At 41.2% G+C, this 27,064-nt stretch overlaps 1 protein-coding gene across 3 annotated transcripts in view; it reads right to left on the bottom strand.

The window, feature by feature from the left end:
• SHROOM3 (shroom family member 3) overlaps positions 1 to 27,064 on the bottom strand; it is a 350,049-nt gene that overhangs the window by 189,803 nt on the left and 133,182 nt on the right. The window contains exon 1 of one of the 3 annotated variants that reach the window (XM_063663772.1): positions 6,190 to 7,042. The exons of the other annotated variants lie outside the window; for them this stretch is intronic. The gene's annotated coding sequence lies outside the window, so the exon portion shown is untranslated. Of the gene's footprint in view, positions 1 to 6,189; positions 7,043 to 27,064 lie in introns of those variants that run through there. 3 annotated transcript variants of the gene reach the window in all.

Raw genomic sequence — 27,064 nt, 5'->3', positions numbered from 1 at the left:
GGAAACAATGATTTAGCTTAATCAGGGCCAGTTTTTTAAAAGCAAGCTTTTTTTCTCTGTATGTGTGACGATATAGACTTGGAACCTTCTTAGCTGATAGAATTTAATATTTAAGAGGCCAAGGTTGGGAGTTTAATTCTCATAAGAAACAATTAACTTTGATCAGAACAAAGCTCTGTGCTGTGTGCTCACATCATTCCATCCTTAAATCCTAGACTACGTAGTGGTAATAATAAGCAAATGGATGACAGCTAACAAGTACAGAAGATTTTCTGTGTGCTAGGCACTCTATAGAAGGCTTTACACAAATTATTTCATTTAATGCTCACAACTGCTCTGTGAAGCAAGTTCTTCTAGGATTTTTTCAGAGTAAAAGCTAACTGCCTCCCAGTGACCCACTGTCTCTCTGCCCCACCACATTCTGCTCCACCCACACTGGCCTCCCAGCATTTTCCAAACACGTTTGCCCCAGGGCCTTTGCATATGCCCTTCTCTCTGTCAGCAATGCTCCCTAGGTAACCTTCAAGGCTCATTTTCTCCCCTCTTTCAAGTTTTCTTTTAAATATCATCTTCTTAGCAGGTCCTTCCACCACCCCCTAGAAAATTGCAATACCCTCTCTGCCATTATATGATGTACTTCTCTGCTTTATGTGTTTTCCATGACAGTTATCATTTTCTAGCCTATAATACAATTGACTTATTTTTGTGTTATCTGACTTGTTACCTGTGTCACTTGACTAGAATGTGTGCCAGAATTTTTGTCTACTTTTGCTGACAGCTCCAAACTCGGTACCTAGAAACCCAGCTGATACATGGTAGGCACTTCATAAATGTGTGGTGGTTATATTTTATATGGGAGGCAATATGCACAAAGAGGGTATGAGTCAGGGCTTTATAGGAAGAAAAACGTCATTAGGAACCTGTGTTTCAGAAACAAAACTTGAAGTACATATCCCTTTCCGGGTAGGTTGGCGCCATTACTAAGGGCAATGTAACAGATCTAAATAACATGTAAGTAGAGGTTGGTGCCATTACTAAGGGCAATGTATTACATCTGAATAATACATAAGTAGCAATACACACTACCAATCAAGAATATAAAGAAGTATTCCAAGTGTGTTGCATATTCAGGAATTATGTAATAATAGTCAAAAATCACTTGGAATATTTTGCGACTCTTCTGGGAAATTTCATGTCACAAAACTTGAGGGAAATGTGCCAAACTAAAAAGTGAAGGAGATCTAAAAGTTCTCATGAAAATGTTTTCCCAGGGTTGTGCCACAGCAAGAATGACAGTGTATAATACTCCTTTATAGACGCCATTCAGATTCAAGGATCTTTTCCCAAGTTCCTTTTAGGTGATTATATTTAACCTCCTTAACAATGCAGGAATCTGATTTGCAGATGAGGCACTGTGCTCTGACAGGCCGTGTGCCTTCCTGAAATAGCCTGGTAAGGGGTACAATGTGGAACAGAATAGAATTCTTTTGTCTCTGTCTGGCATGCCTGCCCAGGCTTCATGTATTTATCATTTTACAGTGTCTTCTATCCTGAGGAAAAACCTGTTTTTGTAAATGACTAATTTAATGTCTCATCAATGAAAAAATATAGAACTACAATTATTACTTTCCCTACTTCTTTTTCTGAGGTCAGCTGTTGCACAGATTCAGGAGATTCATACCGGAGGGCATACATCATCATAGTAAAATTAGTGTCTTTGTCTCAAGTTCATTTCACTAACTAAATAGCCAGGCGTATAAAGCACACATTATTACAGAGGGGGAAAAAATGCAGCTGCTGACAGGATCGCTAAGAGCAGCAAATACCAAGAAAATCTCAAAAAAACTGACCACTTTTTTCTTAACCATATTTTTGCTGAGTATTTTCTCCACAGCCTTGGAAACTTGTTTTCACCTCCATTCTTTTCCAAAAAAAGAATTCTACCCCGGGGGAGAAAAAAAAAATTAAGACCTCAACACCAAGTACAAATTGCTCATTTAAAGAACAGGAATGAAGGATGCGGGGGCTTTTCTTCCTTAAAAGCTCATCACTCTGTAGAAAAAATCTGAATGCTGTCCTGATTCTTCTTGAGCAGTGGAGCAGTTTTTTGGTTTTGTGTGAGTTAATTTTAATTTAAAAAAAAAAAAAAAAAGCACCATTCTTGAGAAGCTGTTGCTATGAGACTTCCTGGGCCACAACAGATGGCCACAAGAACAGTTCTCAGGCCTGAGCTCGGAGCTCTGAGGCCTCCACTCAGGCATACCATTAACATTCCTGAAATACCTTCGGAGGCAATACAGGCCAGCCACCTTCAGATGGCTCACCCGCAACTGGCCTCCCTGGTCAAGGGGCCAGGGTTGAAATTTGTTATAAACTAAATGATCAGGTCTTTCCAGGAAAAAGCCAGAGGAGAGAGGGTGCTGTCCTCAATTTAGGCTTCAGGAAAACTTTACCAGCAACCCGCTGGGGTTTTGAGTTGTTCAGGTGAGCACACATCCAATTCATTTGATTGTTTTAATGCTCTCTCTTTCAGTCACAGAGTGATCCAGTTAAGAGAACCAGCATATTTTTGGCCTGAAGCATTTTAGTGCCCGGAGAGAACTGCTCAGGGAAAGGTTTAAAGATCCCTGATTTCCCTTTTGACAGAAAGACAAAAAGGGAAGGAGAACCGCATGGTATTTGAGGTTCTAATTTCTCACTAACTTCTTGGTAGTGTCGGACAAATTCTTCCATTTCATTCTTTTTCTCTCTCTCTTCCACACTAGGATTATGATATATGACCTACCTCAGATGGAAGAACTAGTGATCCACGATTAATAAACAACTGAGAAATTAATGCATAAATATCAGGTCACTAAGACTGTGCCTCCACTGCTGTGAGAGTAAAGATAAGGGAAGAACTTGGAGATTCCCTTCAGAGGCTGATTGCTGGGACCCCCGCCCCTGGAGGGCTGATGGGCAATGCGGAACACAGGTTTTAGTGGGCGGAGTCTACTGGTAGCTCTACTGCTTACTAGGGAGCTTTGGTACTTGGAAAAAACCAAGTGTTTCTGAGCAGCCATAGCTTCCCAGGGTGGGGCTAATTTACATTCCAACACCAGAGTTTTTGCTTTAAAGCCAGGCTTCCAGTGCAGAAGCAAAGTCCTCCTTCAGTGACTGATGCCAGGAGTCTCTTTTTTTTTTTGAGACGGAGTTTTACTCTTATCACCAGGCTGGAGTGCAATAGCACAATCTCAGCTCACTGCAACCTCCTCCTTCTGGGTTCAAGCGATTCTCCTGCCTTAGCCTCCCAAGTAGCTGGGATTACAGGCATGAGCCACCACACCTGGCTAATTTTGTATTTTTAGTAGAGACAGGGTTTCTCCATGTTGGTCGGGCTGGTCTCAAACTCCCGACCTCAGGTGATCTGCCCACCTTGGCCTCCCAAAGTGCTGGGATTACAGGCGTGAGCCACCGCACCCGGCTAGGAGTCTCTTGATCACTTGTGGAACATCACTCATTCTATCAGTTTTGGTTCACATAAGTTTGTTGAGAGCTTTTATCTCAATGGGATCAGATGATATGCCACCCATACTGCTCTGTGGCTATCATTTGGGTTTCATTTTTTAAACCAGTCAGTCCAACTAAGAAGCAAAATGGTGTGAGACAGCTTAGGTTCATGCCTTCCAAAATCATCCATTTGTATGAAAGTATACATTCCCACCTGTCACCAAAATGTGATCATTAAGACTGCTGGGGATTTTTTTGTTTATTTTTTGTTTTCTAAAAAACATGCCTTTTAGGGGTTTGGCCTAACAAGGAGTGCTACCTTTTCCCTATTAACCAGCGACATTTTAATGAAGTCATCTATGGAGGGGTGGAGGTGAGGAAGCTGTTTCTTTTTCCATGTGTCTAGGGCTACCCAAACTCAGCTTGCTTGTCTGCTCCCTATGGCCAGAGCACAATGAGCTAAGGGAGGTCTTCACCCAGCTGTTCAGCTTCTAAACCTACAGGCCTCCCCAGCGCCAGGAAAAGTCAGGGGCCAAGGCTGGACACTGTGGGGAGAAGAAGGGGAGAGAGACAGAAACAGAGAGAGGAAGGTGTCTGATGTTTGCAACCTTCCATCTGCAGAGCTGAACCTTCCAAGCAGAGCCAAGGGGGTGCACAGTGTGTGTCTAGGAGGGGGAGGCTGCGTGGCTTTCTTGTGCCCCATTGTGTGTTGTGCTATCCACAGCACCAGTAGGGACCCTCAACAGACAGCAGTCAGGGAGTCTGGCAGGCATTCCACAGTTCCTGGAAGGAGGCTTTTAAAAATGGTCACTCGAGAAACAATAAACTTAAGATACTTAATCCCCTTGCCCTCCAATCTAACTCTCTAATGATATTGTTCTTGGAATAAAATATCTATTTATCATAGTTATTAATGAATGTGTTAAATTACATATTTGGAGTGCCCTGGTACTCTGCAGATATGAACAAGGGCTTTCTACACTCTTAATATGAAACGTGGGGTTTGTGACTTTGTTTACTTTTTAAATATTGTTAAGAAGTTTTTCAACCAGCTCTCTCCTCTTCCTTTCTGTACCTTTTTAGGATACTGGGGTTTTTATGGAAGACAATGATTAGGGCTAAGATTAGGGAATAAGATTAGGGTATTTATCCCTCTCCATACAAAAAATGACTTATACTTAACTCAGGAAATTACCTTTGATTTATATATTCTCTAGGTTGTAATTCATAAGTGAAGGTAGATTTTTGAAATATAAAAATGTTCAATATCTATTTAGCTTTCCAATGTTCATTTCTCTTTAACTCCTTCAACATTTATAAATTCACTTTGTCTCTACCTACCTATGGATCCATATTTTAAAATCACTTGCATATACATTATATTTTTAAGTGATTGCTATAGACTTGTGTGATGATCATATTTCATCTGATGGGTAATGCCATTTCTGGTGCTTTTATTCATCAAAGCAGTAATTTTTATGTTTATATTAAACATTACTAATGTGTTATCTTATTATAGGAAAATGTTTTTATAAAGACACTTTAGCTAACTGCTGAAAAAAAGGAAAACTCCAACTGGGTGTAATCATTGGAAGAAAAAAACACACTTGAGGATGATTAACACAGATTTTGAATGACCTGTTTGACCTATTGCTGTTTATCACTTGAACAGAATCATTGAGAACTGGTAAACACCTTCCTTTCATGAAGATGTTTACATCCTTGAAATTAATGAGGTGGGAAAAGTAGTCTCAGAACCTCTTTAGATTTATAAACAGAAACTTAACCATTTTCAGAATGTTTTCAATGAAAAAAATTTAAATCCAAGGGAAAATTACTTTCCTTCCTATCACAACAAAACAGACAGGGTGAAAATACTAGTCCCAAACCACCAGTCTTTTTTATCAATCTTCAATTATTAAATCCTCAAGTTACAAATATGGTGACAGCAACCCCAGAGAAAAGACAGGATGGTCCCTGAAGTATGTGTCAATTGATTTACAAGTAAAATGAAATCAGAGCGTAGTTTAGGATTAATCAGAATCACACGGAATCACGTTCTTAAGCATCTCAACTGTTGCCTGTTGCTTAAATGTAGGTGCTTGCATTTATAATCCAACCTTCTCTGAAACATAAAGGATGAGAAGAGTGAGCCAACCAATCAATACAATCCAGTTTTGCTGTTGAAGTGCAATTCATTGATTTACCCATGTTGAACAAACCTAAAAAAGAAAAGCTGCCTTCTTATCCCAAATGAGAAAGTTAAAGATAGCTTTAAAAATAAGTCATAATTAAAATTAGGCTATAAATCCTGAGGTTGCATGATTGGAGGGAGCCAAAATGTTCAGGCTGACTTGGTCTTATTATACAAGTTAGCATATATATTTGTTGGCCTTAACTAAAAGTTACTCTACTCTGTTATCACTTGAGCTTCTCATCAAATAGGAAAAAGTGCCCGTTGCCTGAAAGGACTAGAGTCATTTGTCAAGCTCTCTCCTCCCCATGTACATCTTTCTTTATTCTTTTATATTATTTTGTCAGCATATCTGACAGCCCAAAACCTTGGTGATTTCATCACAAAGGACTAACTTGAACAACTTCCCTACCTCTCTTTAGTTTACCTTCCCAATGCTGGCATTTCTGCCAACATCGACGGAGAAATAATGTCATCGAGAAATCGCTGGTTTAAAACGGACTTACCTTAAGGAAGTCTATGCCCAGGCAGGTCCATTGTCCTCAGTTATCTGTTGGTCATTTCTGTCCTGCGTGACACTGGGCCAAGGCTGGCCCACCGCGGGGGCTTGGTGGCTTGGGGCAGGTGGCCTAGAGGCGCAGTTCTGGCCCAGGAAGGATCCGCAGGAGCCAGCCCGAGGAAGACAAAGCTGAGACACAGGTGTCTGATACCACAGACGCACCTCCGCTGGGAACCTGGGCTGCCCTGATTAGCCAAACACAAAAGGCAGTTTGAATGACTGCCTCCTCCCGGCCAATCGCCGGCCGCCTGCCTGACAGGAGCTGGCCCGCTGATGTAAGGGGAAGTCCACTCGGCCAGAACCTGAGAACCGGTTTCCACCGCGCTGGCACGCCGACTCCGGCGTGCATTCCCGCCGCCACGAGCAGGAGCTGCCTGTCGTGGTGTGGTGTCCTGCCCGTCCCCAACAAGTGTCGCTCTAGGGTCCTCTGACTCATAAACACGACGTGCTGTGAAGACCATTAAAGCGAAGGTAAAGAACACAGCGTCGGCAGCTTTATCTGCCCTTCCTCAAAGCCCTGGCGAGTCGGGCTTCTTTGTAGCTAATTAAGTTCAATTTTTAATTAGCTATGTTTTTTGCAAGCAACAGTTTCTTCCACACACTGGGAGAAGAGGCAGGAACAGTAAAGAAAGATCTTTCTGCAGTCGTTGTTCTCAACAATGAAATTCAGTATTATAAAAATCACCACAGACATAAAAATAGATCATTTATAATAAAGATGCTGTTCATAAAAAAAGACAAAACAACAAGACCACACTGCATCTTAAAATTCAGCGCAGTGGGGTGCGATGCAGCCCGCCTTTGTAGATGAAATCATAACAAGTTTCCTAAACTCCATCCATTTAGAGACTTTACTTAAATCTATCATCTGAGGCCCTGAAACCGCAATCCTTCGCAGCTGTATGGATAAGTAGTGCTTGATGCAAGTTTGGTATTTGCCCCAGACTGTAGGGGTCAGCTTAACAGTAACCACAGACAGAGAGAGAGAGAGAGAAAAGGAACAGCACACACAGAAAGAAAATGGGACTCCAAGAGTGTCTGAGTTTATGGGTATGTCAATGTATTTTCCTTAGAGCCATCATGATGGGAAAATCATTATAGAATACACAGACAATTTATAAATTTCCTTGCAAAAGAATTTGAACAAGATTTGTAGGTTATTTTTAGGCATAGAAAGAAAGAAGAGAGAAAGGGAGCATGCCCCCCTCCCCACACACACAGAATTCTGCATTCACAGTGGCATTATTTTCCACCAGCAGTAGTAATCATTCCAGACACCAACAAAGTCTGAAGCATCCTCAAAGTTATCATTGCATTTCAAAGGTGATACTAATTTTATTGAAAGATTGTTCCTGTATTAACTAGAATGTCTGTCTCTCCAGAATGTTCCACTTGAATTCCAGGGTTATTTGTATCTCTATAATGTGAAATCTAAGGAAATGAAATTGAGGCAAATGTGGGATAGGAATGGGGTGAGGCACAGAATCATCTTTCAAAAGAAGAGAAGCCTCCCACTAGATCTGGCATCATAGATGCATTCGTTCAAAAGTAGCCTCCTTTTTTCTTAGGAAAGCACAGTTCTTATCCCAGCTTTATGTTTTCCTCTCCCCACCACGCAACCTCCCCAAAACACCACAACAGAGTGGAATTTCCTTCCATCATAGGCTACTCCCAGCAAGCTAGAGTTCAAGAGCAGCCAGGCCGTGCAATTCATTTTGAATATGTCAAATTTAACAACCTCCTGCTGCGGACCAGACCTCATCTCCGCTATGAGGAATGACGAATGGTCATGTTTGACGTTTGTTTATCACAATCAGCCGGCTAGTATGGGAATGCCATTCCCGAAAAGAGCAGAATATTCACAGTAGATTAAAGGAGTCAGGAGTGGACTCATTTGTGTCACCAGTCACTTCCTCATAGTTCAGCTCTGTCCAATTTAAGCTCACTTTAGATCCACTCTGCTCCAGATTCTCTGTGACAACATCCTCAACAGGTTGTTGGCTCCAGGAACCATGTATATATTGCATACACAGTCCTCATGGATGCTATGTTGTTACAGTAAAATAAATCTATGTGACTTTTTTTTTTTTTTTTTGAAATGGAGTCTTGCTCTGTCGCCAGGCTGGAGTGCAGTGGCACAATCTCAGCTCACTGCAACCTCTGCCTCCCGGATACAAGAGATTCTCCTGCCTCAGCCTCCCAAGTAGCTGGGATTACAGGCATGTGCCACCACACCTGGCTAATTTTTTATTTTTTTTTAGTAGAGATGGGGTTTCACCATGTTGGCCAGACTGGTTTTGAACTCCTGACCTCAGGTGATCTGCCCGCCTCAGCCTCCCAAAGTGCTGGGATTATAGGCGTGAGCCGCTGCACCCAGCCTCTATGTCACTCTTTAGGGAAACTAAAACAAGGAAAAGTTAAAAGCAATTAAATCACCTATCCTTTCACAAATTATGAGATGAATAAGGAAAGCATTGATATTTACAAAGAATGGATGCCTATTAGTAGTACTAGATTGAACCATATGAAATTGCCAATATTTGATAATTTTTGGCCCACTACAATAGAAATTTCATGTGGTTCCAACCTACAGTTGGCCCATAGTTAGTAGTTACTATGTGTCAGTAGTTACCGTGTTACATTCTCTAATCATCACCACAATTCTATAAGGTAAATATTATAATTATTACTCCAACTTTACAGATGTGGAGACTGAGGCTTCGAGAAGTAACTTGTTGAACATTTTACAGCCAGCAAGCGGCAGATCTGGAATGCACACCTAAGCAATCTGACCACAGAGCCCATGCTCTGAACCACCACCCTCTGAGATAAAGGCTTTGCATTCACTAGCTTTGTGATTGCAGGCAAATTATTCAGCTTTTCCAAGCGTCAGTTTTCTCTCCTCTGAAATGGGTACCTATCTGATGTGAGGACTGAAGGTGATGCTATGAAAAAGCACTTAGCATAGTGCTTGGTCTACAGGAAGAGCTCTAATGTTACCCAGTTGTGGTGGTATGGGCTGGATGGTCGCTCTTCCTACCTTCATCATGATCTGAGGTGAGAGCATACAGCACGACCTTTCACCCTTGGGTGGTTGGGTGGCCACTCATGGACAGAAGGATGGTGAGCTCGGGGGTCCTCAAGTCTGGAGATGATGCCATCCTGAGTCAGTGCAGACGACTCTGGTGCATAGAATGTTCTTTACACCGGAATGTGCACCAGCTCCCCTCATTTAGAAGGAAGACCATCCACACCACGCTGCTCCCCCAGCCCAGGTAAGACCTGCCCACAGCCCCATCTTGTATTTCCTTCTTTCTCTACATCTGAGTTCTAGAGAGCATTCAGACTCAGCTGTGATCAAAAACAAACGCATCTGTTTCTCATGTGGAATGCTCTCACAAACATTTTGACTTCTCACTTTCTACCTGCCCAGATTCTTTGGCAATCACTTGCAGAGGGTTAGGCCATTCCTGTTGGAAGAAGTAATGATGATCTAATCTGGAAGCAGTGCTGTGGACCCCGCTGTACACTGGACCAGAAGGGAGGGGACTTTGCTCTCCCTTCTGGCTCTGCCACTGATTAGCACGTGACCTTGAACACATTACTTATTGTCTAAGTCTCTGTTCCTCATCCTTGGAGGAGGCCCCTGGTCCAGAACATCACTCAGTGTCTTCCTAGTCCTAATATTTGTGGTGAAGGGAGGATAAAAAGGAATAAACTAGATGAGTGTTTGAATATGGTGCTTTTATTTTTTTCTCTCAAAGCTAGTAGCTCATCTACTCAAGCACATCCTGTTTTCTCCTATTTGCCATTTTATAAGCCCAGGGCAGGAGAGTTTTATGTTACTCTGTTGATGAACTGCAGACCAAGATGAATAGCCTTGATTTCTGAACACCAGATTTCCGCTGGTATTTTTCCTTAATGATTTGCACATGGCCTTCTGAGGCGCTTGTTTGGGATTAGAGATGAAGGTCTATGGTGGGAAAGCTGCACAAACTAATGAAGACTGTGGTTTCTTTGCTCATTTTTTTTTTTTTTTTTTTTAATTTCTGGGTCTGTCCATAACAGTTAAACTATTCTCTAGGTGTTGTAAGGTAGATTGATTTTCTGTGTAAGGTAGGTTTAAATGCCTGTAGGGCATAGGCATTTAAACTCCCAGGAGGAACTTAGGAAATTTATGAATGGGGGAGATAGAAACAGCCTCTTGAACTCTTGTTCTGGTTTTCTTTTTTAAGAGCACTCACCATCTTCTAACACACTGTTTCATTTACATATGTATTGTGTTTGTTATTTATTGCTTCTGCTCACAAGAATGTCAGCTCCATGAGACAGAGGTGTTTGATTTTTATCATGGCTGAGTTCCAAACACCTAGAGCAATGGCTGGCATTTATTAGGTGCTTAATAAACTTTACAAAATATGCAAAATATTCAGGTAGAACAGGTGTCCTGTACATCTCACTTTTGGAAGTCACACTGCATCTTTAGAAGGAAGAGTGATTGTAGAATAAATCTCAATGGCGAGGGTAGAGACCAGGTCCAAGATGAGGATGATGTGTTAGACAGTAAATGAACTTCGTGGGGTTCACGATTAGTTTAGCCCAACTCTGCAAATTCCCACATACAGGTTTCAGACTGAAAGAAAACTGGGCAGTGAGCCTAGATAGAAACTCAATAAGCTCAGTTTCTCCCTTCTAGCCCATTTTCATTTAATTGGGAAATTGTATTTGTTGAACTCCAAGTATGTCTGAAAGAGTCAGATCCTTGAAAATGCTGTAAGGGAAGCAGACACACAGCAGCTGAGCCCAATGCTCATTTTGCACTCAGGCAATCATTTTTCATCCCAGTCTAACTTTAACAATTTTGATGAGATAATGGCTCCAGGCTTCTTAGTATCATAAAAGATGTCAGTTAAGTCCAAAGTATTATTATACAATGCCTGTCAAGTATAATAACTGTAGGACATAAACCACTTATGGTACAGAAATAGAAAGGCACACAAATGAAAATGACTAGAATAACAGATGAGAATCAACACATTTTTCAATTTAATTTTGCTTCTTTTCTGCTGGCCTAAAGTAATCATATCCCCCTGTTCTTTTTTCTCTCTTTCCACGTTCTTTAATTCTTTGGGGAAACCAAGGTATTTCTTCACAAGAATGTTACTGGCCAGAAGGTAGCAATTAAAGGCATTGAACTCAATCATCCCTTCAAAGTCCCAACATCCCAGACACAGAAAACCAAGTTACCATTTAGTGCTAAGAATAGCAGGTAAAAGAGTTACATTTGGGTTCACAATTTATTCTTAGGAATGAAAAAAAAAGCCTCTTGGAGAAAAATCATTGTGGAACACAAACTAGCATTATTAATTATTCATTTCAATCTCTGGGACAATTCCACAGCTAATATAAAGAATAAATAAGGCACGTTGTGCACATGTACCCTAAAACTTAAAGTATGATAAAAAAAAAGAATAAATAAGGTGGAAAGGTAGAAGCACATATCAGTTACATTTATATACTTACATATGTACTTAGTAGAGTGTTTACTAGGCATCAGGCAGGATATTAAATACTTTACATATTTTGTTTTAGCTCTCTCAACCACTCCACTAGGGAGGTACTGTTATTATCGCCATTTCCCAGCTGGAGAATCTCAAGCACAGAGAGATTAAAAACTTGCCCAAAGTCGGCAGGGTACAGTGGTTCATGCCTGTAATCCCAGCACTTTGGGAGGCCGAGGCCGGCAGATCACCTGAGGTTGGGTGTTCGAGACCAGCCTGACCAACATGGAGAAACCCCGTCTCTACTAAAAATACAACATTAGCCAGGTGTGGTGGCGCATACCTGTATTCCCAGCTACTCAGGAGGCTGAGGCAGAAGTTGCAGTGAGCCAAGATCACGCCATTACACTCCAGCCTGGGCAACAAGAGCGAAACTCCATCTCAAAACAAACAAACAAACAAAACAAACAAAAACTTGCCCAAGATCACAAAACAAGTGGTAGTAATAGGATTTGAAGCCAGGTAACCTGATTTCAAGTCATATGCTCTTAAACACTACTGCACATATTGGATTTACTGCAACTTCGGAATGGGACATAGATGGCATGTATGATGCTTAGCAGCTTTGGGTATTTTTCCAGGTAGCAGAATTCTCCTTAGTGAGGATATGACACGCCTCCCCCAGCCAGATATCAGCAGAGGGTATCAGTTGAATGGCGCCAGCCAGCAGTAACAAGAGAGGTTGTCAAGCAATTAGCCTGATGATAATTTGGTATAATAAAACCTGCTTCAAATCATGATTTAAACTGACAGTGAAGAGAACATTTTTCCTTTCACTTTCCTAACCCTGCATCTTGTGCTATGGTAGAAAAGGATGGTTTGAATCACAGTGGGACTAACAAATCCATGTGCCATGAAAAGAAATGTGACAGGAGATATGTACAAACAAGCAGTCAGCACATGATGTGGGGTTTTTCATTCACCCAACAAGCACTTCATGAATGCTTGCCATGGACTGGAGAGATCAAAGAGTAAGACACAACGATTCTCTTCCCCGGTTTAAGATTAAAAATCATCAACCAGTTCTCCACTGGAAAAGATAACTTTGTCAGTTGGCTGGAGATGAAGAAGATAACTAGCCAACCAGTGTTTGTGTTACAAGGCTGGCAAACTCAGATGCTGACTAGACCAGGCAGGTGGAGTAAATGAGCTAAGCAACAGGTGTAGGATCACAAGAAACAGTGGGGCCCAAAGGCAAACTGGAGAGGGAATGCCTCATTAGACGTGGATGCATGCAGCTCCAGCCCACTGCTGCCAGATCGTCTGACTTCTCCGCAAGCCAGAAATCCAGATTATGCAAAACTTCCAGATTTTTAAGGTGGATTAAACAAACATCTGTAGACTAAGTACTTGTGTAAGTTTGTTTATTTATTTATTTTATTTATTCATTTTTTTTTGAGACGGAGTCTCCCTTCGTTGCCCAGGCTGGAGTGCAGTGGTGCGATCTCGGCTCACTGCAAGCTCCGCCTCCCAGGTTCACAACATTCTCCTGCCTCAGCCTCCCGAGTAGCTGGGACTACAGGTGCCCGCCACCACACCCAGCTAATTTTCTGCATTTTTAGTAGAGACGGGGTTTCACCGTGTTAGCCAGGATGGTCTCGATCTCCTGACCTCATGATCTGCCCGCCTTGGCCTCCCAAAGTGCTGGGATTACAGGCATGAGCCACCGCGCCCAGCCTGTTTATTTATTTTTTGAGACACTCTGTCGCCCAGGCTGGAGTGCAGTGGCACGACCACGACTCATGCATCCTTGACCTCCCGGGCTCAAGCGATCCTCCCACCTCAGCTTCCTGAGTAGCTGGGAACATAGGCAAGCACCATCACACCCAGCTAATTTTTTTTTAAATTTTTTAAAATTTTTTGTAAAGTCAGGGTCTCATTATGTTGCCAGCGCTGGTCTCAAACTCCCAGATTGCTGGGATTACAGGCATGAGCCGCCATGCCCAGCCAGATGTAATTTTTAAACTCTCACAAAAAACTTTATTAAATTCAGTGAGGCTTATTAAAAATAAAATCAACTTGCTTTAATAGTGGATTTGGTATGGGTGGGTCTTGTGATCCTTATCAAATCATTTAAAAATGTTTATTAAAGTGTAACATGCACAGAATGGATAAAGTGTACCAATCTATGTAAAGGGCAAAAATGATATAGAACATTTCTAACACCCACAAAAGATTCCATCAAGACCTTTCCAGCTTACTCCAGACTTTCCAGCCCACCTTGGGTCTACATCATAAATGAGCTTTGCCTGTTGTCTCGTTCACATCTTGGTCATGAGAAACTGATAACAGATATAGCTGTATCAAGTCTGAAAGAAATAAAACTGTGTTCAAGTAAATAAGGTACAACCAAAAAGAATGATGGTAAACTCAACAACCCCATGCAGTTCACAAAGTTAGCCAAGAGCTCTGGTGATTACTGCTTTCACACACCTCTTCTTTCTGGTAACTACCATCTCCTGTGCAGTTACCATATGCCAAGTACTTGCTTGTCACCCTGCTTCTGCATAGAGGATCTCATTTAAGTATCACAAAAACCCCCTGAGATACAAATTTAGATAAAGTTTCTTCCAACTGTATAGCTAAAGGAAACTGAGTTTGTAATAGGTTATGCAGCTAGATTCACACAGCCAATAAGTGAAAAGTCCAGATTCAAAGGCAGGGCTACTCCAAAGTTCAAGTACTTTTCCATTGTACTACATAGCCTCCCCATAAAATTAGGGGTGTGTTTTCTTAGCTCTTCCACAAAACTATGATAACCTTCTTTTCTTAACCAGGAGCATAATAAACCTTATTTAATTTAGAATCTAAATTCTGAATGATTTACATTATAAGGATTGGTGGAGGTGTGGGTTACTAAAAGATGACATTACCTAAGTACTTAAAAAAAACAATGAACCCAGTAAAAAGAAGAGAGAGAAAATATATCACTACCTTTTATTAACATAGGTATTATCTACCTTTATTTACCTAAACCAGTTTCCTGGGGCTTATGGAAACATTGTCTTATATGAATATAGTTTTGAGACAGATGGCAGAATTTGATGTTTAAAGATTCTTCTCCCTCTCAGAAAATGTATGCAGCATGGAAATGGAGTTAGAACAGTGGTGGCTGCAGAATTTCTTATAAGAGGGGCTAAATGTTAGCAACTGGATTGTGAAGGAGTTATAGGGGACTTGTCTTGAAGCTGTGTTATATATAATAAGTTCAGATTTTAGCTAGACTGGAGCATTTTTCTAAAGATTCTTTAATTTATCCTTTAACAAGATTGATAAACATGAATTGTTAAAGAATATTATTTTATTGGGTAGACAAATAATACAGGAGGCACAGGTATTGGTCTACAGCCCCACCATCTGCCAATACCAGTCCCTGTCCTTTATTGCTGCCTCTAGAGAGGCTGGAACCATTCACCTGATGCCAAATGATTGGAAGAACAGGGCAATGAAGGAACTTAGAATAATTCCTAGTTAACCAATGTACTGTTGACAACAGTACACAGTAAGCAGTAAACAATCAGACCCTCTCCAGTGCCTCGTCCCTTTGGTGGATGGGGAGGATCTGATTTGCCCATATTTTTAATGTAGAAAGATATAGACCACTAGGAATTAATTTACACAGAGGGCTTTTTAGCCTGTGATATGCAAAAATTTCAAGTATAGATTATCTTTTATCTCAACAGACACAGTGACACCAATTACCCTTTTGGAATGCTAGAGTCAGATCTATTTGACCAGCTCCTTCTTCTACTTTAGGTAGATCAGAAATTCAATTAAGGTTTGGTGAAATACTCATGTTTACCAGGAGCATTTGTTCCAGTATTCAGCTCTGAACCCTAACCTCCAGGATTACAGTCAATGAATAATCAGCTGAGTTGGCCATGGCACCATTCACCAAATCAATACCTATTGCTTAAACTGTTTTTAACCCAGTTTTTATTTTTGCTTTAATCACCAAAGTCCTTTATTTTTATTTTTAAAAATTTAATTGTGATAAAATATTTATAACAAAATTTACCATCTTACCCATTTTTTATTTTAACATTTTAATTTTTAATTTTTGTGGTTATAAAGTAGGTGTATAAATTTATGGGGTACATGAGATGTTTTGATACAGGCATGCAACATGTAATAGTCACATCATGAAGAATGGGGAATCCATCTCCTCAAGCCTTTGTCCCTTGTGTTACAAACTACCCAATTACACCATTTCAGTTATTTTTATTTTTAAATGTACAATTACATTATTATGGACTATAGTCACCTTGTTGTGCTGTCAAAGAGTAGATCTTAGTCATCCTATCTTTTTGTACGCATTAACCATCCCCACCTCCCCACCAGCCTCCCACTACCCTTCCCAGCCTCTGTAACCATCCTTCTACTCTCTGTCCATGAGTTGCATTGTTTTGATTTTTAGATCCCACAAACAAGTGAGAATATGCGAAGTTTGTCTTTCTGTGCCTGGCTCAATTCACTTAACATAATGATCTCCAGTTTGATCCATGTTGTTGCAAATGACAGGATCTCATTTTTTTAAATGGTTGAATAATATTCCATTGTGTGTAAGTACCACATTTTCTTTATCCATTCATCTGTTGATGGACACTTAAGTTGCTTCCAAATCTTAGCTATTGTAAAGAATGTTGCAACAAACACAGGAGTCCAGATACCTCTTGGATGTACTGATTTCCTTTCTTTGGGGTATATACCCCACAGTGGGATTGCTGGATCATATGGTAGCTTTCTTTTTAGGTTTTTGAGAAACCTTGAACTGTTCTCCATAGTCGTTGTACTAATTTGCATTCCTACCAACACTGTACGGGGGTTCCCTTTTCTCCACATCCTCACTAGCGTTTGTTACTGCCTGTCTTTTGGATATAAGCCATTTTAACGGGGGTGGGATGATATAATATCTCATTGTAGTTTAGATTTGCATTTCTCTAATGATCAATGATGTTGAGCACGTCTTCATATATCTGTTTGCCATTTATATGTCTTCTTTTGAGAAGTTTAACAATATTGATTCTTGCAATTTGTGAACATGGAATATCTTTCCATTTTTTGTATCTTCTTCAACTCCTTTCATCAGTGTATTATATTAATAGTTTTTATTATAGAGATCTTTCACTTATTTGGTTAATTCCTGGGTATTTAATTTTATTTGTGGCTATTGTAAATGGGATTACTTTTTAAATTTCTTGTTCAGATTGTTCACTGTTGGCATATATTGGGCTGGTGCAAAAGTAACTGCAGTTTTTGTCATTACTTTTATTGGCAAACACTGCAATCACTTTTGCACCAACCTAATAGAAATGCTACTGATTTTGGTATGTTGATTTTGTATCCTGTGACTTGACTGAATTTGTTTATCAGTTCTACTAGTTTTTTGGTGGAGTCTTTAGGTTTTTCCAAATATAAGATCATCTTATCTGCAAATAAAAATAATTTGCCTTCTTCCTTTTCAATTTGGATGCCTTTTATTTCTTTCTCTTGTCTAATTGCTCTAGCTAGGACTTCCAGTACTATGTTGAATACCAGTAGTGAAAGTGGGTAGCCTTGTTGTGCTTCAGATCTTAGAGGAAAGGCTTTCAATTTTTTTCCCATTCAGTATGATACTAGTTGTGGGTTTGTCATCTATGGCTTTTATTATGTTGAAGTATGTTTCTTCTATACCCAGTTTTTTGAAGGACTTTTATCATGAAGGGATGTTTATCATGAAAGGATCAAATGCGTTTTCAGCTTCACTTGAAATGATCATATGGTTTTGTTCTTCATTCTATTGAGATGATATATAGTATTGATTGATTTGTATATGTTGAGCCATCCTTGCATCCCAGAGATAAATCCTGCTTGGTTGTGATGAATGATCTTGTTGGTGTACTATTGAATTTGGTTTACTGGTATACCCGTTTTTTAAGGGTACACTTCAGTGGCATTGAGTATATTGCCATTTTTGTAGATCCGATGTCCAGAACTCTTTTCATCTTGCAGAACTGAAACTCTGTACCTACTCAACAAAACTCCCTAATCTCCCCTCCCCCAACCTGTGGCAACTGCCATTCTACATTTTGTGTATATTAATTTGACTACTCTGGGTACCTTATACAAGTGGAATCATTTATAGTATTTGTCTTTTCGTGACTGGCTTATTTCACCTAGCATAATGTCCTTAGGGTTCATCCATGTTGTAGCATATATCAGAATTTCCTTTGCTTTTAAGACTATAAATTTTTTTAATCATAAAATGATTTGAGTTTATCTAGCTAATCAATCAATTAGATTAAGAGGGAGTATCCAGTCTGTCTAATAAGACTTTAGGCATGAAAAATGGTAAAAGAGGGGTTGCTAGAGAGGGAGAGAGAGAATTTGCTGAAATATTTAATGCCATGGTTCTTTAGGGTGCATCAGAATCATGGGGAAGACTTGGTAAATCAGATTGCTAAGCTCAAACTCCAGAGTTCCCAATTCATTAGGCTTAGAGCAGGGCCTGGGAATTTGTATTTTCCAGAAGTTCCTGGGCATGATCACACTTTTGACAACCATTGTAACCTATCCAGGGTGAGGCCTAGAGGATTCTAATTGCCAAAATTTTCCCATAGTGCAAAGAAGATACCCCTCCCAACTAAGACAAGAAGCTTGGAGTTATAGAAATAGGGAAGCACAGAGAAGAGTGAGAAATAGTGAGAAAACCCAGCTCTCAAGATCCCAGCAACTTGTGGGAATGAGGGAAAAGATGGTGGCAAGTCAAGCTATGAGGACCAAGTTCTGATGTCTCTTCTAGCCTCAGGGAGGAGAGGGCAAGTGTGTGAGCTAAGTGAGGAGAATGTCAAAGGGCTCAGGGAACCTTGGCTCCACTGCACCATTTGAGACCCTAGGAGAAAGTCACTGGAGTAGGTCTGGCCTGGCTCAATTTCGAGGTCTCTAGAGGTCCAGACAGAAGGAAGAATCTCAGACATCAGACGGCAACCAGCAGACTTGAAAGGAGGCAACTATGGTGGGGTGAGATGATCCTAGGATGGGCCCTGGGTCAGGAGTTGCTGGGATGAGAGTTTGGCAGATGCTAAGTTGTCTGAAGCTAAGGGGAGCTGAGCAGAGACTGAATCTGTAAGTGTGGGGTTGCCAGCAATCCCAGAGGCATTGCCCAGGCCATGGCTGACCATGGATTTACCAGCTGCAGGATTCAGTGTTGGAGGCCAACAGTGGCTGGGAAGGCTATGGACAGAGCCAAGGGACCAGGGGAGATGGTGCCAAAGACCTGCACTCACCACTGCTCCAAATCCCCAGACACTGTTTAGCAAGACAGCTGGGCAGTGGAGAAAAAAGATGACATCTGAGCAAGGGAGGATTTTATTTCAGACTGAGCCGCTTAAGGGACTATTCAAATGATTGGACCAGGCGAGCTTTTAACTTGGCTAGGAATAAAATTTATTATTATTATTATTATTATTATTATTATTATTATTATTATTATTGCCAACCAGCAGAAGTGGGTTTGTAAGGAAGACAAGGAACCTACATTTTTTTCTATACATCTAAATTGTCATGTGACTAGGTTTGGTAGATAAAATTGGGTACCTACTTTGACTAAAACAAATTCATTGATTATCAGAAATTCAAATTTAACAGGACATCTGTATTTTTAATTGTTAAATCTGGCCACCTTACCTTGTTGTGCCTGTTGAGGGCAAGTGACAGATCTAAATCTCAGTTTTATAGAGTTTCAAGCTTGTGTTCATATTTCTTTCTTTCTTTTCTTTTTTTTTTTTTTTTTTTTGAGACAGTGTCTAGCTCTGTCACCCAGGCCGGAGTGCAGTGGTGCAATCTCAGCTCACTGCAACCTCTCCTCTTGGATTCAAGCAATTCTCCTGCCTCAGCCTCCCAAGCAGCTGGGACTACAGGCGTGTGCTACCATACCTGGCTAATCTTTTGTATTTTTAGTAGAGACAGGGTTTAACCGTGTTGACCAGGCTGGTCTCGAACTCCTGACCTCAAGTGATCCACCTGCTTTGGCCTCCCAAAGCGCTGGGATTACAGGCTTGAGCCACTGAACCCAGCCTGTGTTCATATTTCATAAGCAGTTGGATAGCAGAGAAAACTAGTTCAGAATAAATCTCTTCCTACCCACAATCCATAAAGGGGCAAACCCATACACTGTTATACTGCTAGAGCTGCCCCTAAAACATGCCAATCACTTTTTTCCAGTATATTCAAGATGCAGATATTTACATTTAAATGATCACAATATCCCTAGAAAACAACTCCCAAAATTATGAAATGAGCCTTTAAACTATATATACTATTAGGATATCTGACATATCCTCTGTCCCTCACCTCCCTGGCCCATCATCATTGACCACTAAAGTTTCCTACGACTGCACTGGGAAGAGTCTTCAGGGGAAGTGTCAGTCACACAGGGAGATCTCAGGATGCCCCAGAACATGCAGGCTGCAGTGGCCAAGGTCAGCCTTTATTAAGATCACTTTCTGCCCATGACCTGAAGGTCTTGTCACCTATCACGGTATACAGTTTGTCACTGAGATTACACCACTGGGAACTCACTCCTTTATGGTAAGATGTTGACAACCTGCAAAATTGCCCTTTAAAATATGAATAGTAACTTTATTATTCCCACTGTATGTTAGTGTAAGATTGTATTGTTCTCAAAGGACATTTACTATTCTTAGCCATGTGAAAGATTAGCAAATCATCTCCTAGCAAGGCTCTGAGGAAGTAAGAAATGCAAAGGCAAGTTTGGATGAGGAACCAGGAAAGAGGCAGATATGGAGGAACAATTCTCAGGAAGGAAAGATTTTAGGGAGATTGGGCTGGGGGGGCGCAGTATGGAGGAAGCAGAGAGAAGATGGGAATAGCTTGAGTGCTTCATTATTAGGGTGCTGTTAATAGCAGAGCACAAAGACAAATCTCAACTTCTTCAGAAGCTGTATTTGACCCACATACAGCCCATCCCACAATGGACACAGAGACTTCTAGATCTATGAATAAGTACTAGTAAGGCTAGTACAGAATCTCAACATCATTTATCAGGCTTCCACTATTTGGAAGAGAAATGATAAAATCTTATCGGAAGCCTCAACTATTCTCTTACAAAATAATGAATGTTCCAACATTTCAATATTAATCAGGCATTTCAACCACTTATAAAATCACAGAACAAACTGTGATTGGAATCAAGCTGTGGGGTTTTGCTTTGTTTTGTTTTGAAAGGAGTGTAGAAAATGATGAGCTTGTGTTCATGTCTTGGTGCACTCTAAAGCCTCTGCCACTTCTCTCTTCTTGCAGTATTGTTTCTCCCATTTCTATTTTTATTGGCATGTAAACTTGCTAATGTCAAATGAGTGAGACAAGACGGGAAGGTTAATTTATTTAGGGAATGTGAATCAACACTGCTGGGAAAACAAAAGGGCCCAGTGTGTGCTTTCTTTAAAGCAAAACAAAGAAAAGCATTGGCCAAGCCCAACTCCTGTTCTCCCAGAGGCTGAAGAACCCATATTGGTTCATGGATTTCAGCAATCACTGAAAACCAGCTCATCTGAACTAGTTTTTACTGATGTAAAAGCTTGGGCTTTTGTATCAGATAGACTGGAGTTTAAATCCACACTTAATACGTGTATCCCCTTGATAAGACTGCCCTCTTGCAAGTCTATCTCCTCATCTGTAAAATAGAGTAGTAATAATCCGTATTACTGGGGTTGTGAGAAATAAATTAAAGAATGAAAATGCTTAGACACCCACCCAAAGCTAACATTTTCAGAGCTTACTAGAATTATTTATTTAAAGATAGCAGGCTAAGTTTGCAAATCAAAAATGACTCCTGTAAGTAGGATCCTAAATTGATACCAATTGGTCCACTTCTTCAGAACTTACTAGGAATCCTATGAATGTGAATGCCCAGTAATCCAGTCCAGTCACCTCATATATATTTAGTGTCGTGCCCCCATTCTTTTACCCCATTTCTTAATTTTAGAATGTTAATCCCAAGAAATTTTAATTCTAACACCACCCACATAGTCTGCACACTTAGGGACTGGGACGGGAATGTGCACAAATTATTACACAAAAGGAAAAGAACTCTCACTGTTGCAGGGCTGTCCTGAAAATAGCAAAGATAAGTTCCCCTTTTCTGAGCATTTTCTTGAAAAAGCCTAAAATTAAACTTGCAGCTAGATGATGCATTATAAACCCACAAGTTTGCAAAGAGGAGAAATGCAAAACAGATTAAACAAAACGAAAGAAAACAAGGTGAGTCTTAAATTCCTGAACATGGGCTCATGTTTATATTCATTGCTACCTCGTGGAGTGACTCGGAGTTTCTGACCTCTGCCCCTGACTTTGAGACAGTGATGGAAAGGTGACGAGGAATCTCAAAGCAAAGGTTGAAAGGGCCTTGAATCCAAACATGGCTGGATTTTGTGGGGATGCCACCGAATGCACACTAGCCGCAGCCCCGGGTTGCATTTTCTCAGAAGTTCTCACAGACTGATGTTGGTCCTCATGCCTCATCAAGTCAGCACTGTTGTTATGGAGGTGTCAGATGTGAAACTGTAAACAGAGTGACATGGAGGCCATTCCTGCTTAGTGACCTGTAGCAGAAAGGTCTATTTTTAGAAACTGCTGCAGGTTGCTCTGCCCTTGGAAAGGTGGCAGGCTGAGAAGTACTGGGGTGTGTGTGTGCGTGTGTGTGTGCTTTAACATTTCTGAGCATTTGGGTTGTGTTCTAAAATGTTTCTGAAGGAGTTCACAGAAATAAAAACCATTCCCAAACTTTATTTGAAGTAGAAAATTTGAATTTTGAACTTTACCTATATATCAAGGCCAAGAAAAGGCACGATGCTAGAGACTTTGAAGAATAACCATGGAGTTGCTCAGATGGACACTGATCTCATCCTTTTGTCTCTTACATGGGCCAATGAGGCAGGAAAGATTCATGGGGTTGACCTCAACCAGCCAGAGAAAAGCCTGTCCACTCCCTTAGGGCTAGAGGCTCCAAGTTTCAGTGGGTGTTGGCATCTGTTAAAAGGCAGGCCTCCCCCAAGACAGTCTTACATAGGAAGAGGTACAAAGGATTTGTGAGTTAAATACACACCACAGCTGTTTTGATGCAAGTTGTCTAAAGTCCACACTTTGAGGAAAAAAAAAAAACCGTCATAGGAAGAAAACTGGAAAACTAGGAAAACTGGAAAGACGTATGAGAGAGAGAAGGGAGAATCATCCAACAAAACATGAACATCCCAAATTATCCATTTCCTACCATCAATAAGAAAGAAGATATCACAAGATTAAAGCAAAAAGGAGCTCTGGCTTTTGGAGTTTTATATTTTTATGTATGCCCTGAGAGAGCAGGCTTGGCTGGTGCTAGAAAACCTGACTTCTCTTCCTCATTCTGTGGTTTACTAGACCTGGGACCTGAGGCTAAGTCCTTTCATTTCTGGGTGCTTTCACCTTCGTAAAGCAGGCAGCAGTTTCTCCAAAATGACCCCTCTGGAGGTCAGGAGAGGACCCTTGCCAGTGACCTCTCACCCATCCACCCCGTGCTAAAGTTTTATATCCATCGTTATTAGCAAGTCACCTTTTCCCATTGCTTTTTTTTCCCCCCTGACAAATTGGATTTCAGTCTAATTTTAGTTTAACTTTCACTGGTGAGAAACGTAAGCCCCAAACCCTCCTTGGTTGGATCTGCTCTTTTACTCATAAAACAGCTAACAGTATGGAAAACCACTTAGTGAAAAATAGAAATGCCTCCATTCAGCACATATTTGCTGAGAACTGGTGCCAGCACCTGCTCAATAACTATGGTTGAACTTATGAATGAAATGATTGATAACAGTGTGCCAAACCCAAGGCTGAGTTTTTTTTTCTATACACAGGTTGTCTTTATAGCTACAGCCTCCATATGAAGTGTGGATGGTTGTCTTTACTTCCCAGATAAAAAAGTGAGAGGTGAAGTCACCGGCCAAGATCTCACAGAACGGGCAGGGTTGTAAACCAAATTCTATCGGATTCAAAGCCAGTGCTCCTAACCACTGCACAGCACTGCTCCCTGAGGGGTACGAGGTGGGAGTATTAGAAACAAATCCAAACCTCCAAATAACAAGATGACTGCAGAGAGTACCTATTCCATTGAGACTTGAGGAAGCTGAGGACAGAGAGAAGGGTGGGTCCTGCTACAAGAAGCACCCCGAAGCCAGGTTCCTGTGGACCTCACTCCCGAACAAGGGCTGGGGACAGGCTACCTTACTGAGAAGATACACAGAGGCATTAAGGCAGGAGGAAATTAGGTCGATCTCATTTCACAGAGGGGAAAACGAACTTCGAATGTGATCCTTCTTTGGTGGGGGATACAGGAGGAACGTGTGGTCAGTTAAGTGATGAAACTATTGACCATATTCCATAGGGAATAGAAGGATAGTGAAGATAAGTGCAGACTGCCTGTCCAGCAGCTCCTAATGCAGGAAAAATAACTAACCCTGTTTGATGATGTAATTAAAAACAGCCAAGATTTAGACAGCAATTTATTGTACCCGTGAAGGGGAAACTGTTACTATCCCCACTTTACAAGTCATGAAACAATGGCACAGGGCAATTAACTTGTCCAAGGGCCCTCAATAGTAAATGTTGTAAAGCTGAGAGGCAATGTCAGGCAGCCTGGCTTGGAGCTGGCTCACCAATATTCAGTGAGCACATTTGTGTGCCAGGAACCATTCCAAGCACTGCGGATACCACACCGAACAAAATCCCTGCCATCGAAGAACTTATATTCTAGTATGTGTGACAGAGAGACAGGTAAAAAATAAAGATTAGAAGGGTGTGAGGATACAGGAGAAAGGGGACTGCGATGTAAAATGGACTGTGCAGGGGATGCTGACATTTGAGCAAATACCTGAAGGAAGTGAGGGAGCAAGTCAAAGGGGATAACTGAGGAAATTTTTAATTTAGTTAAAAAAAAAAAAACCTTCAGTACCATGTAACCACCAGTAAAAAACAATGGGTCTCTTTAATTGTTTGCTTCTTTAAGTTATGAGGGTGAAGGACATATAAAATGTCTCCTGAGAAAATTCCAAGAAAGATTGTTTTAGGTGTCCAGGGCTTGTGGGCCCCTACTTATTTACAATCAAAAATAATAGTGGCTCATCCCTAACAGACACCTTTAAAGAAACATTCCAAAGAATCTTTTTAGTTATTTATTTATTTTTTTGAGATGGAGTCTCGCTCTGTTGCCCAGGCTGGAGTGCAGTGGCGCAATCTTGGCTCACTGTAACCTCCGCCTCCCAGGTTCAAGCAATTCTCCTGCCTCAGCCTCCCAAGTAGCTGGAACTACAGGCGCCTGCCACCATGCCTGGCTAATTTTTGTATTTTTAGTAGAGACGGGGTTTCTTTTTTTTTGAGACAGAGTTTCGCTCTGTTGCCCAGGCTGGAGTGCAGTGGCACGATCTCAGCTCACTGCAACCTCTTCCTTCCGGGTTCACGCCATTCTCCTTAGTAGAGACGGGGTTTCATTGTGTTAGCCAGGATGGGTCTCGATCTCCTGACCTCATGATTCACCCGCCTCGGACTACCAAAGTGCTGGGATTACAGGCATAAGCCACCGCACCCGGCCGAGACGGGGTTTCACCGTGTTGGCCAGGCTGGTCTCAAACTCCTGACCTCAAATGATCCACCCACCTCGGTCTCGCAAAGTGCTGGAATTACAAGCATGAGCAACCGTGCCTGGCACCCAAAGAATCTTTTAAAAATGCTCCTTAGAATCACAGTCTTCATGAAAACAACATAGCAACCTTCCTACATAAACAATAAACACACTAACCAGGCAACCGTCCCCGCATGTATAATTTTACACATCCCACCCACTAAGCAAACGCAGCATCAGACTAGAGTTTGACAGCAGAATAAGAGGGGAGTAGAAAAATTGCATTTTTCAAATGCACTGACAAACTGTACTAAGCAATCTGGCAGCTGGTCTACAGACAGCGGCACGGGCCTCTAGACTAGGTAATACAATTAAACAAACATTTTAGCTACTGGCAAAAGCACAAAGACGCTAGTCTTAGAGACATAATTTTGCCAGAGACTAACGAGGCTCTTCAGAGCTGCCACACGCGAAGATGCCCGAAGCAACAGAACCATGAGGAGACGGGTGGTAACAAATACATATTTGAGGTAGCCATCTTAATAAACAATGATCAAAGTAAAAAGAACCCACAGCTCATCGCAAGTCAGATGGAACCAGGTGTTTCTCTTTGCCTAACGAAGGCTAAGAGCCTGCTTACTGCTCTCAGCAACCCACAAACCTATACTTTAAGATTCTTCTCCAGGACCTTCATGGGACACTTGTGATCTTAGAGCAGTTATAATAAAACAGAAAAACAGAACAGGACAAAGCTTGCCAGGACCTTCGAAGATCTGATTTTCCATTAAGCATATGTGGAGGGGGTGGTATTTAACAATCTTTTATGGAAACCATTTCTCTACCCTCATTCTCAAGAAATGGGGGATTTATGCTAAGGCTATACAAAGTGTGGTATTTGAAACATGGGGGCTGATGAAATAAATGAATACAGTTGTAGCTCTGTATTCATGGGGGATTGGTTCCAGGACCCCCTCATAGGTATCAAAATCCATGGATGCTTAAGTCCCTTGTATAAAATGATGTTGTATTTGCATATAACCTGTACACATCTTCCTGTATACTTTAAATCATCTCTGGATTACTTATCCTACCTAATACAATGTAAATGCTACGTAAATCACTGTTGTATTGTTTAGGGAATAATTACAAGAAAAAAAGGCTGTACATTTTCAGTACAGATGCAACCATCCATTGTTTTTTCTTGATTTTTTTTTTTTTTTTTTTTTTGAGACAGGGTTTTGCTCTGTCGCCCAGGCTGGAGTGCAGTGGCCCAATCATGGCTCACTGCAGCTTCAATCTCCTGGCTCAAGCAGTCCTCCTGCCTCAGCCTCTTGAGTAGCTGGGACTACAGGCACACACCACCATGCCCAGCTAATTTTTGTAGAGACAGGGTCTTGCAGTGTTGCCCAGGCTGGTCTGGAGGCAGACCTGGACTCAAGGGATCCTCCTGCCTCGGCCTTCCAAAGTGCTGGGATTACAGGGATTACTGCACCCAGCCTTTTTCTTGAGGTGCTTTTAAAGTTTCCAAGACAGGGCCACACCCCCACATCTATTAAATTAGACTCTCTGAGGCTGGCCTTGGAGGTTCATGCCTGTAATCCCAACACTTTGGAAGG

The sequence above is a fragment of the Pongo pygmaeus genome, chromosome 3 (genome assembly GCF_028885625.2).
Source record: "Pongo pygmaeus isolate AG05252 chromosome 3, NHGRI_mPonPyg2-v2.0_pri, whole genome shotgun sequence".
Taxonomy (NCBI): domain Eukaryota; kingdom Metazoa; phylum Chordata; class Mammalia; order Primates; family Hominidae; genus Pongo; species Pongo pygmaeus.
The sequence above is the reverse complement of the archived record's forward strand: the minus strand, read 5'-3'. Positions and strand labels throughout refer to the sequence as shown.